The sequence below is a fragment of the Pan troglodytes genome, chromosome 11 (assembly GCF_028858775.2).
Source record: "Pan troglodytes isolate AG18354 chromosome 11, NHGRI_mPanTro3-v2.0_pri, whole genome shotgun sequence".
NCBI lineage: Eukaryota > Metazoa > Chordata > Mammalia > Primates > Hominidae > Pan > Pan troglodytes.
Genome location: NC_072409.2, coordinates 59,239,759 through 59,252,516, shown reverse-complemented (window position 1 = coordinate 59,252,516; position 12,758 = coordinate 59,239,759). Strand labels below are relative to the sequence as shown.

Below are 12,758 nucleotides of genomic sequence, written 5' to 3'. Positions count from 1 at the left end.
CCTTGAAACCAAAATTATCACACATATTGAAAGGGATCCACAGGCATGTGCTAAAGGTAACTTTCCTTGACAGTGAAGATTATGGAAGTCATATCTGTTTACTGGTTAATGATTGAAGAAGCATATTTCAACTAAGACTTCAAGGAAACCAGTGGCCTGCCTGGCCCCATTTCAGGGTAATCCTTTCTCATGAAAAGAGGGGAGAAGAAATATTGGATAACTATTCAAAATTCTAAATTCAAAACAATCATGAAATCCATTCATCCTTTTCTTGTTTCCAACCTAGTCGATTTGAACTTGTACCCAGCATATACATAAAGCCTACTCACCCATTTTAAGGACTCAATGAATCTTTGGAATTTATTGTCCCATTCCAATACAACTTGGTGTGACAAGCTCAAGAGTTTTATTTCACAACAAAGTCCAGGTCAAAGTCCACTACAGTGACTTCTGTTGGCTGAAATTCTCTGCTTTTCTGGAATTTACTTGTATATGACATTACTTAAAGTGTGATATCTGTTAAGAATTGAAAAATCTGTTTCTATATAGAAAAAAATTTAATGTTGTAACTGGATATGGGCCGCGATAACAGATCTAAAACTTTCTGTGAAGTAATTTTTTAATCCAAAAATAAATCTCATCTGCTGACATGGCTTACTTTTTGGGAATGAATGTTAGTTTCAATTAGTCTTGAGGAGTATTTCTTCAATTACTCCATCCTCACTTTCATTGGAAGCATAGAGTAGACCCTCATTGGCATCCCATTTCCTGGCTGTTCGTATCAGGTGCTCCAAATCTTGTTGACCCTGGATATTATTTTCTATATCCTATGATATACCTCCTTTAAGTGAATTATATTTTCTTCTGTTCTTCATGCCATATTCATATGCAGCCGAATACACAATTAAAGGGTAAACAAAATCATCAATGCAAATTGTATGTAACCATTCTATGCTTTTTCATCCTGATCAGTGTACTTGCTTATAAACAGTCTTTCACAACATTATGTCTCTTTTTTCTTAATTTCACACAGACTTCTCCATAATATTCTATCTGCAAGTAATATTCTATTGTTATGAATTATTATGGTTTGTTTAATCATTTCCCAAAATGTTAGATATTGAAGTCATTTTTAGCCTTTCATGACTATAATGAATGTTGTTCTAAACAAGATTTTCTTTTTTCTCCTTTGACTTATTTTCCCTTGAAAAGGGAAATTACTGGATCTAAGGGTATATTCAATGAAATGGCTTTTGTTAAATATTGTTGGTACCCTTTAGGAAGTATATACTAATTTGAAAGCTAACAAAAATCTACAAATACCAAATTCTACACAGCCATGCCAACATTGTAACTTATCATTTTATTTCTTAAGACTCAGTTACTTCAGATTGTATTGCTTTTACTATTACTATGGATGATTACTTTTGTCTATGTCGGTCCTTTTCATGTATAAAAATGATAGTACCTAACCTTTGGCCATTTATCCAAATAAAGGTTAGTTCCTGTATAATTATACACATACCTTACATATTCTGGATACTGACCATTATGTGTGTATAGATATAGATATGTTCCCTATCTCACTGCCTTTTAGATAATCTTAGTTATATTGGTTTTAATATAAATTTTAATACAGTTGAACATGTTAAGAAATTATTTTCCTTTTCTATTCTGGAAAAATCAATTAGACTAGAGCTTTTTTCTATCTCCCAGAAATGAACCAAGATATGCTTTGCCCTAGGTAACAGAAAGCAAGAGTTTACTCCTACTCTTCAATAATCATTGATTTAAAAATTGTATGTTTCAAGTAGAAGAATTTGAAAAGTTCTTATAAGAAGGATATTATAAGAACATGAATATATTTGGATATAAATATCTCCATTCATCTAAATATTTTAAATTCTTGTTAAACCTTTCTTCAAAATTCCTTCTTTCTCCCTATGCAACCCCCATATACCAGTACCCTAATGTATTTCTTGCAATTATTACTTTAGAGCTAAGAAAGATAATTTTTAAATGATGATTGAACACATTAATGTCATTAAACATAGGAAGAAATCATTAAGTGTGCCATGAATTACCACTTCTAAGTAGCTACAATTTAACTAGTGTCCTGGCTCACAATCACCATTAGGGAAGGTACCTATGAGTACAATGAATGCAAACACTTTCACTTACAGAAGGCTTGACTTCCCCAGCAGCTCATTAGTCACATCTTCACTGATTAGCAAAACACTCTCAGCTTTAAGCCTCTTGAAATACTGCCTCTTCATGAGACACAGGGCAGGAGGTTCTTGTTGGATATCCTTTCCCTTCACTCAACCCTCTAATGGCTTCTCATCACACTAAGAATAAAATCCAAAGTCATTATCTGGTTCATAAAGCTCTACTTGTCTTGGTCCCAAGTATTCCCCTTCCGCTACTTCTCTCAGCTTTGGCCATTCAGGCTTCCCCCACTATCTCAAGTGGGCCAAACAAGCCGTGCCTCAAGACTTGGCATTTACTATTCATCCCTTCTACTTGGAATGTTTTCCCCATATCTGCACAGTTTGTTTCTCTACTTCATTTAGGTCTTCGTCTGTTATGAACTGAATGTTTGTGCCCCCCTCCCCCACATAAATTCATATATTGGAATCCATACCCCCAATATGATGGTATTATGAGGTGGAGCCTCTGGGGAATAATGAGGTCATGAGGGTGGAGTCCTCATGAATGGGATTAGTGCCCTCATAAAGAGACATAGAGAGCTTACTTCCTCTCTGCTGTCTGCATGCGAGGATGCAACGAGAAGATGGCCATCTGTAAACCATAAAGTGAGCCCTCACCAGACACTGGATCTGTCAGCACCTTGATCTTGGACTTCCCAGCCTTCAGAACTGTGTGAAATAAATGTTCGTTGTTTAAGCTACTTGATCACTCAATCTACAGTATTTTTTAATAGCAGCCAGAATGGGCAAAGACAATATTCATGTGCCAGCTCTTTAGAGAGGACTTCTCTCACCTTCCTTTCTAAAATAACACCTCACCACCACCACTACCATCATTCTATTCCTTATCTTGCCTTATTTTCCCCATAGCATCTTGTATCAAATAATGCACTTATTTTTCTTTGCCACTGACTGGAGAAAGGAATAGTCCTGGTACCTAGAGCTGTGTTAATAGGCACTCAAATATTTGCTGAATCATGAATGAACTAAAGTTAAGTATCTCTTTAGGGGATGGCCTCAGAGAACAAGCCAAGTTTAATTAGGATGAAGGAGCACCCACTGTCTGTACTGTGGGGTATCACACCTACCTTCCTTCCATGAGACACACTGCAGTTTTGTAGGGTAGAGAGATGGCTCTGGGGCTGGGCCAGCTGGCTCTGAAACCTGACTGTGTCAACTCAAATAACATACTTAGTATCAGTGCTTCTATGTCTCCTTACCTCCTCTATTAAATGGTGATAATAGTATCCACTCCATGGTTGCTGTGATTATTAAACAAGTGTCAAATGTTTATTGTTTAGAATGTACCTAGAATGCAGCAAGAGCCTAAGTAAGTGTCAGGCGTTTATCAGCACTGACTGTCATTTCAGGGCCCCTCCTTTCTTTATATAACTCTAAACACAGACCACTTCCCCATATTCTTTATTTTATATTACTCAGTCTTACCCTCTACCTATTATAATTACTTCATATTGTTTTTATCTTTATGTCCTAATTACCAATATGCCAATAATTTACTTTTTTCAGGGAAACGTATGTGCAAGGCAATAAATTAAACCAGATAGAAGACTTCGTGAGAGTGATCAACTCTTGCTTTTCCTATCCCTTAACTGTTCTTCAAATTTTGTTTTAGTCTCTTGATAGTTCTCTTCACAACTGTTGATAACATGCTTGAATTTCTAGGTCTTGACCCATATCAAGGATTCTCCTCACACTGCCCTGGCCTCCTCTTGAAGTTTAATATATTCTTCTAATTCTTCTGTTTAATTTATTTGCAACGTTAAGTACTAAAGTCTTCATTTTTGTTTTCGCCAACACCTGTTCTGAGGTAAAACTATCTTTATTCATAGACAACATGATTGTCTATATAAAAAATATGTGTGCTAAAAAAAAAAAAACAACAACTTTACTAGAATCAATACAAGAGTTTAGCACCTTACCAAAAATCATATAAGAATGGCAAATAGGCACATGAAAAGATGCTCAACATGATTAGCCGTCACGGAAATGCAATTTAAAGCTACAATGAGCCACCAGGACACAACTATTTGAATATCTAAATTCAAAAGAACGATCATACCATGTGTTGATAAAGAGTTGAAGCAACGGAAACTCTCATATGAGAATGCAAGATGGCACAACCACTGTGGAATTCCAGCAACTTTTAACAGCTATAGCTTATCTTGCTATTTTAAGAAATGAGGATATGAGCACCCTCTCTTCCCTGATGCCACATCCCACCTCCTGCCAACTACACTTTTTCTTTTGTTGAGGTTGCTAATATTTGTACTGTAGCCTGCAATCATAACCAAGTCTGCCATGCTTAGTCCACAATCTGATTCTAAAAGCAGAAAACTGAGAAACAGCACCTGTATGATTACGATTATGCCACTCTATTCACTGCCAGCCTAACTAAAGAATTAAGATTTGGGGCTCTTATTATAAATCCAATGTCATGAGTACAGATCCAATTTTGTGACACTTACGCCAGTGGTGTTATACTCTATGAGTTTCCCTCATTTTTGGTCAGGTAATTCCAGTCAGATTCCTCTGTCGCTTGGTATAGGTCATCAGACTATAATCATTTCAATTATTTTAATTTGTAATTTTCTTGGTACATAGAAGGTGTATATATTTATGGGGCGCATGAGATTATTTTGATACAGGCATATGATGTATAATAATCACATCAAGGTAAATGGGATATCTATCACCTCAAGCATTTATCCTTTCTTTGTGTTACAAACAATCCAATCACACCCTTTTAGTTTAAATATTTCTATTATTAAATAAGATTTTCATTAGCATTTGAGAAATGTCCAGTTAAAGTCAAACAAACTGAAAGATTCCATAGGTGTTAAAAGTGTTTTCTGGGTGACTTCTAGGACCTTCTCATATTACATCTAAATGGGCAGCACCAAGTAAAACACTAATCATCTTTGTATGCAAGGCAGAGCATTAGGCACTCAGAAGATATGATAAGTTGGCTACCACATACCATACAAACTAAACGGAATAAGCAATAAACTTACTTAATACTTAAGAGAATTATGTCCTAGTTTGGACCCTCTCACATGAATTATTTGCAGTTCACTAACATTATTTCTCTTTAACAAGTAAGTATGAGTTGCTTTCTTCAATAAACGTCCACATTCAGGGTTCGTCTCTTTTTAAAGATAAAAGCATGCCACTCTCCTCATCCATGCTGCTCTCCTCATCCATGCTGAAGGTGATGTTTAAATTCTGGAACTCTAATCAGACTTTAGCAGTGTCCCACTCATATCTTTGGCCTTAGGGATGGGAGAGAATTCTCCTTTATGGGGACCTCTTGGCTCATATTTGCTTACTCATGGGCTATAATGGTGGCTACCCTGAGCCTGATCTCTTTCTGCAATTCTTACAAAATAAATTCTCTAATGTGTGCAATGCTTTTGTTCTAAGGACCTCAAAGGTCCTCAGTTCATTTGGCCTCACAACATGCCTTTGAATGAGGTCAGGAGCCAGTGGCTAGATTTTCATTCCATAGATGAGAAAAAGAAAAAATGCACAAATAGGGTCAAGTCACTTGACCAGGGCGCACCAAAGTGTTAGCAGAGAGGCCAGATGAATCAGACAGAATCCGTGTTTCTTGGATAAGGGCTCTCACTGCATCCAAATTCAACTTGTGCAAATGTATGCAAAATGCCATTTTAAAACACAAGAAGTTTGACCAATGAGACCAGGAGATAAACTCTGCTCAGGAGAAGCTATAGTAGGTGTAGTGGAACTGCCAAAAGACATATTCTTCTTCTATAGAGTTTAAAATAGTGAGAATGATAAATGACAATAACTCTGCACTGGGTGTTGTAGATCTTCTTGCTAATTCACTTTTTTTTTAAGTCAGAAATAGAACATTCAGCCAAAAACACATTTTAAGTAGGCACTTTTAGTTTGAGGTACATCAACTGATATAAACCTGTACAAAATTTGAGTTGTTCACTTTGTTTCTTTATTCTTCTGGAGGAGAATAAAAATAATCAATAAAAAGTAGTAGAAGGAAAATTGAAAGCCTTTCCACTAAGATCTGGAACAAGACAAGCATACCCACTTTCAAGAGTTATGTTCAAAATAAACATACAAAAGTCATCAGTTTTTATATGTGAACAGTGATCAAATTGAAAAAGAAATCAAGAAAGCAACCCCACTTACAATAACTACAAAAAAAAACCTAGTAATAAACTTAACCAAATAAGTGAAAGGTCTCTGCAAGGAAAACTATACAACATTGATGAAAGAAATTGAAGAGGATACAAAAAATGAAAAGATGTCTCATGCTCAGAGATTGGAAGAATATTGTTAAAATGTTTATCATTTTAACAATTAAATCTGTATATCAATTTAACAATTGAATCTCTACATCGCTATACAGAGTAGATTCAATGCAATCTCTACCAAAATAGCAATTATATTCTTCACAGAAATAGAAAAAACAATCCTAAAATTTGTATAAAACCACAAAAGACTGAAAATAGCTAAAGAAATGTTGAGCAAAAAGAACCAAGCTGAAGGCATCACACTACCTAATCTCAAATTATACTACAAAGCTAGAGTAATCAAAACAGCATGGTACTGGCAAAAACAAAAACCAAAAACCAAAAAAAAAAAACAAAAAAAAAAACACAGACACATAGACCAACGGAACAGAATACGGAACCCAGAAATCAATCCACACACTTGCGGCCAATCCATTTTCAACAAAGGCACCAAGAACACACACTGGGGAAAGGACAGTTTCTTTAATAAATAGTGCTGGGAAAACTGGATATCCATATGCATAAGAATAAAACTAGATACCTATCTTTCACCATATACAAAAATCAACTCAAAATGCATTAAAGACTTAAATGTAAGGCCTAAAACTATGAAACTACTGAAAAAAAATTTGGGAAAATCTTATAAGATATTTGTCTGAGCAATGATTTTTTGGGTAAGACCCAAAAGCACAGGCAACAAAAACAAAATATTAATAGACAAATGAGATTGCATCAAGCTGAAAAGCTTCTGCACAGCAAAGGAAACCATCAACAAAGTGAAGAGACAACCTAAAGAATGGGAGAAAATATTTGCAAACTATCCATTTATCCATTTGACAAGGGATTAATAACCAGAATACATAAGAAACTCAAACAACTCAATAGCAAAAAAAAAAAAAAAAAAAAAAAACAAATACTTCAATTAAAAAATGGGCAAAAGACCTGAATAGACATTTCTCAAAAGAAGACATACAAATGGCTAACAGGTATATGAAAAAATGCTCAACATCACTAATCATCAGGGAGATGCAAATCAAAACCACAACGGGATAACATTTCACCCCAGTAAGAATGGCTATTACCAAAAAAATCAAAAAGTAACAAATGCTGGAGAGGATGTAGAGAAAGGGCAATATTTGTATACTATTGGTGGGAATGTAAAGATGTACAGCCATTATGGAAAACAAGATGTAAGTTCCTCAAAAGAAAAAAAAAATAGGACTACCATTTGATCCAGCAATCCCACTGTTAGGTATATATCCAAAAGAAAGAAAATCAGTATAGCAAAGAGATATCTGCACTCCCCTGTTTACTACAGCATTTATTCACAATAGTCAACACATAGAATCAATGTAAGTATCCATCAGTGGATGAATGCACAAAGAAAATGTCTCTGTCTCTCTCTCACACACACACACAGAGGAATATTATTCAGCTACAAAAAAGAACGAGATCCTGTCATCTGTAGCAACATGGTGGAAACCGGAAGTCATTATGTTACCTGAAATAAGCTAGGCACAGAAAGACAAATATTCCATGTTCTCACTCGTATGTGGGAGCTAAAAATGTGGATTTCATGGAGGTAGAGAATAAAATGATAGTTATGAGAGGCTGTGAAGGGTAGGGGAGAGGAGGGGATGAAGAGAAATTGGTTAAGGATACAAAAACACAGATAGATGGGAAAAGTTCTAGTATTTTATAGTACAGTAGGGAAATTATAGTTAATGATAATTTATTGTATATTTCAAATAGCTAGAAGAATTATAATGTTCCCAACACAAAGAAAAATGTTTGAGGTGATATCCTCATTACCCTGATTTGATCATTACACACTGCATACAGGTATCAAAATATCACATGTACCCCAAACATATCTACAACTATTATATATTATATTATATATTAATAATAAATAAATACATACATGGTAATAAATAAAATTAATTAATAATTATAATAAATGAAATAAAAATAACTACAATATGGTCAGCAAATGAGCCTCCAAAGAGGAAAAAGGGAAAAAAAAAAGTAGCAGGAGCAGCTAGAGTATAGAAAGAGCTGTTAAGGGCCGGGTGCGGTGGCTCACGCCTGTAATCCCAGCACTCTGGGAGGCCGAGGCGGGCGGATCACTTGAGGTCGGGAGTTCGAGACCAGCCTGGCCAACCATGGCCAGCATGATGAAACCCCGACTCTACTAAAAATACAAAAATTAGCCTGGCGTGGAGGCAGGCACCTGTAATCCCAGCTACTCAGGAGGCTGAGGCCAGAAAATCGCTTGAACCCGGGAGGTGAAGTTGCAGTGAGCCAAAATCGCACCACTGCACTCCAGCCTGGGTGACAGAGGGAGACTCCATCTCAATAAATAAAAATAAAAAATAAAGAAAGAGCTGTTAGGCTTTGGTTGGGGGAGACAAAGCAGGCAAAGATATGATCCCTGCCGTCAGGACTTGAATCTGCTTGGAGAGATAAGCAGAGAACAAATGAAACAGAAGCCTCTAGGGAAAGTTCCCAAAGAGTCACAGGAGCAAGAGGACCAAAGAGAATGTGTGCCTGAGAAATCACTTCTAGGGAGGCAGAGTGGGGATCAGTGGGCTCAGAGAGGTCTTCCGAAACAGTAGGCTGTACGTGCTATCATGAAAATCTGATGCCATTTCCTTAAACAGAGAAAAGAAAACAATGGAATGAGCCACACTACAGGGAAATGAAATTGCAAGTGAAGATCAAGAAGTGATCTTCTGTCTTCTTATTATATAATTTCAGGAACATTTCATTTAGTCTCATGGTTTTAATTGCTGGCAAGAGCTCATAATACTGTGTCTTCATCATGGCCTCTTCCACACTTACACACAGCTTCTCTTTAGACTCTCCACCTTCATGTCCTGTATCTCAATCTCATTCAATCTCATGCTCTCCCACAGCCCAGATGATATGACCACAACACAGCCAGTGTCTCCATCATGGACTGATCTTACAGCCACATCCTACCTGGATAGCCCCCAGGTATCTCAAATGCATGTCCAAAATAGGACTCATCATCACAGCCCTTCTGCCTCTGCTACCATATGTATGATGCCTCTACCTGGTATTCTCTCTCAGTTGAGCATCATTCCCCAATCTCTCCAGTCACTCAAGCCAAAAGCCAGAGAATCATCTACTACTACCATTCCCCAAAACTCATATCCAGGTGGTCATCAAGTCCTAGAAATTCTCCCTCTTGAATATCAAATCTACTCACTCTTCCCTATCCACACTACATTACTTCAGGTCCTTTTCATCTCTCCTGTGATTAGTCTCCCTATCTCCAGTCTCTTACCCTTCTAATTCATCCCCTAAACTATTGCTCATGTTGCCATTATCAAACAAAATATGACCTCATCACTTCTCCATCAAACTCTTCTAGTTGTTGCCTCATTGCCTGTAGAAGAAATGTTCAAACTCCTCAGCACAGCTGACAAGATGTCTATGGTCTGGCCCGACACACCTCTCCAGCCCTATCTTATTCCACCCACAGCCACCCTACCCATTATCACATTATACAGCTCCAAAATGCACTAACAAGCTTCATGATGTCATGCTTCATACGTGTTATCCCTGGTATAAAGTAAGAGTTTAAGAAATGGTAGCTGCTGTCACTGTTATACAGCTATGACAATGACAACAATGATGATGACAATGATCAACAGTCAACTAGGGCCAGAATGTACCCAAACCAAAGCATTTCAGATTTCAGACATGGTAAAGGATCTAAGGATTTTCTGCCACGGCAGTGACAAAATCATTCTCTAGCAGCAGGTATTATAATTACTTAAAGCGGGTAGATAGGGAGGTATGGAAGTTATTTGGGAAGTTTCTACACCAGCCCAGGTAAGAGACGGTATTACAATTGCTTAAAGTGGGTAGATAGGGAGGTATGGAAGTTATTTGGGAAGTTTCTACACCAGCCCAGGTAAGAGACGTATCTGGAGACAGAAGAGAGAATAGAAGAGAACATTTTTAAAAAATTGGTAGCTGCACAGAGACAGAGATGACCAAAGTAAAAAGACTGCTAAAATTTCAAAGGTGGGTTAAAAAAAATGAGGGTGTGTTTGATAAAAACAGTATTTGGGAGGGGAGGTGGACTGAATTTTTAAAAGGTGACTGCACAGCTGCAAGTATAGAGTTTGTTCAAAGAGGTAAGAGTTGGGATAAAAAAATCAGCTGAGTAGCAAAGAGACCATGGGGCGTGGGGTTATTAAATTGGTCTAGACTTTTAAAGGTGCAAAAAGCAAGAGACAGAAGAAAGACTGTAATCTGGCAACAAACAAGGCTGCTCCTCGGGGAAGGAACTTGAAGCAGTGGCAAGGCTAGATGCTAGGCTACTGAAATTTTGTAAAGGAAGGGGGAGCTCAGAAGTCAAGGGAAAAACAGTTACAGCTTAAGAATTTGTTTTTATAGCTTAAGAATGAGTTCATTCAACAATGATAATGCAGGCTGTCTTTGTGCTGGACACTGTTCTAGGTGCTGGAGATAGTGTAGTAAACAGAACAAAGTTCCTGCTCTTGTGAAACTTTACGTTTCAGTAAGGAGGCGGACAAATGAAGAAACAAACAAAAATGTAAGGTCAGAAAGTGCTGCTGCTGATCATTTCTAAAGCTTCCAGGCACACGTGTAGGATACTTAGCATTCAGTTCTAAAATGCTTCCAGAAGTCTTTTGACATATGTGGAAAAGACTATTCCTTCCATAAAGTTTACACAAAATGAAATGATGCATCATGTTTGCATTATAAATTGTCATGTAGGAGAGGGAGTTTCTGAGAAACTGCTAAACTAAATAATGAAGCCCAACTGTACATACATCTTAAAAGCTGAATTTCCATTCTGTTTCCTATAAACAAATGTAAACAAAAGTCGTGTTTCTCTCTTAACCCTTAGCAGGAGAGACTGATTTCCCATTTGTTCCAGTTTCCATAATCTTCACAACTGAGCCTGAACAACACATCTTGAAAAAAATAAAAGGGCATCATTTAAATACAGCTTGCCACAGCAATGACACCGTTGCTTCTTTTTGTTCCCATACAATGCAGTCGTAAACCTAAGAACAGTCTGGTTCACATCACTCCTTAAAAATAAGTTAATTTTTCGGTATTCAGCTTCCTTGTTTTATTGTGGATATTGAACTTGTTTTCCAATGGAAGATGGAAATCAGGAAAATCTGGGGAACTTTGCTATGCAGTTTCTCCAAGGAAAAGAGAAATGCAGTAATCTATAACCTTTAAAGGCATAAAGCATTGCAAATAAAGCTGTTACCAAAATACTCATCAATTGCCACTATGTTTAACTTAAATGAAAAAGTCTATGAAATCCTCCTTTAGACCATAATATAGTAAACACATTATCAATATGTTATAAAAAGAAAGAAAAAAGAAAGCATGCCTATCACAGCCTGAAAAGGTATCACTTTATCTGAACAACCCAAAAACAGGGCAGAAGAAAACATGCTATTGGCTAATGAATGAAGCGAACAAGAAAGAACTAAAGCTTGCTTGCTTTACCAGTAGAACTCTTGAAGACCTCCCTCAAAAACTACTTTTGATCCTTTTTTAAAATTTCAGTTTCAATGGATAATATGAGTCTATCTGGCAAACACATTTCAGACAGTATGGTTATCTGGTTCCCAAAATCACAATGGACTAGCCAACAATGAGTGAAGGGGCTCACTGCTGAGAGCCACAGAAGTAGGGCCAAAAAAAATTATCAAGAAAAAGCAGACAAGATTTTAGAAGACAGCAAAGTAGGGCCATTTGGTTTAGGGGCAAAGAGCCTTGCATTCCTGAATGAATACTAAATCTATCACTTTACAGTAGCATAAAAGATACACTCTGTTCTGTATAATCTTTTAAAGAATCAGGGACAGATGAGACAATGCTGGGAAAATTTTCTATACAAAACTTGGCCATAATAATTGCTGGCAGTTAAAGGAGCAAGCAATCAGGAAATGTTTTCTAGAAGTAAAACAGCCTGCCCAAAGGTTCTGCATAGCCAAGGGTTCCCTATTTTGAGCCCCTTCAATTTTGTGCTTCAGTGGCCAATGAAAATGAGCAGGCTTAATGTCTGAAGGAATTTCAGGAAGAAAAAAACTACACTGTCAAATTATTCTTCACATATTTTTAAAGTCAGAGATTGTTTTCCTTACAGTATTTAGGTTCTTACTAAAATAAATTAGTGTGAACTTTAGGGTGAGCACTATAGGAAAAAATATAGACATTTCCCAGGTTA

General features: G+C 36.8%; 1 protein-coding gene across 13 annotated transcripts in view; it reads right to left on the bottom strand.

The window, feature by feature from the left end:
- Positions 1-12,758, bottom strand: part of PIP5K1B (phosphatidylinositol-4-phosphate 5-kinase type 1 beta) — a 306,214-nt gene that overhangs the window by 280,014 nt on the left and 13,442 nt on the right. The window contains exon 1 of one of the 13 annotated variants that reach the window (XM_063788523.1): positions 2,182-2,633. The exons of 11 other annotated variants lie outside the window; for them this stretch is intronic. The gene's annotated coding sequence lies outside the window, so the exon portion shown is untranslated. Of the gene's footprint in view, positions 1-2,181; positions 2,634-12,758 lie in introns of those variants that run through there. One more of the 13 variants, XM_063788529.1, reaches the window with a different exon arrangement.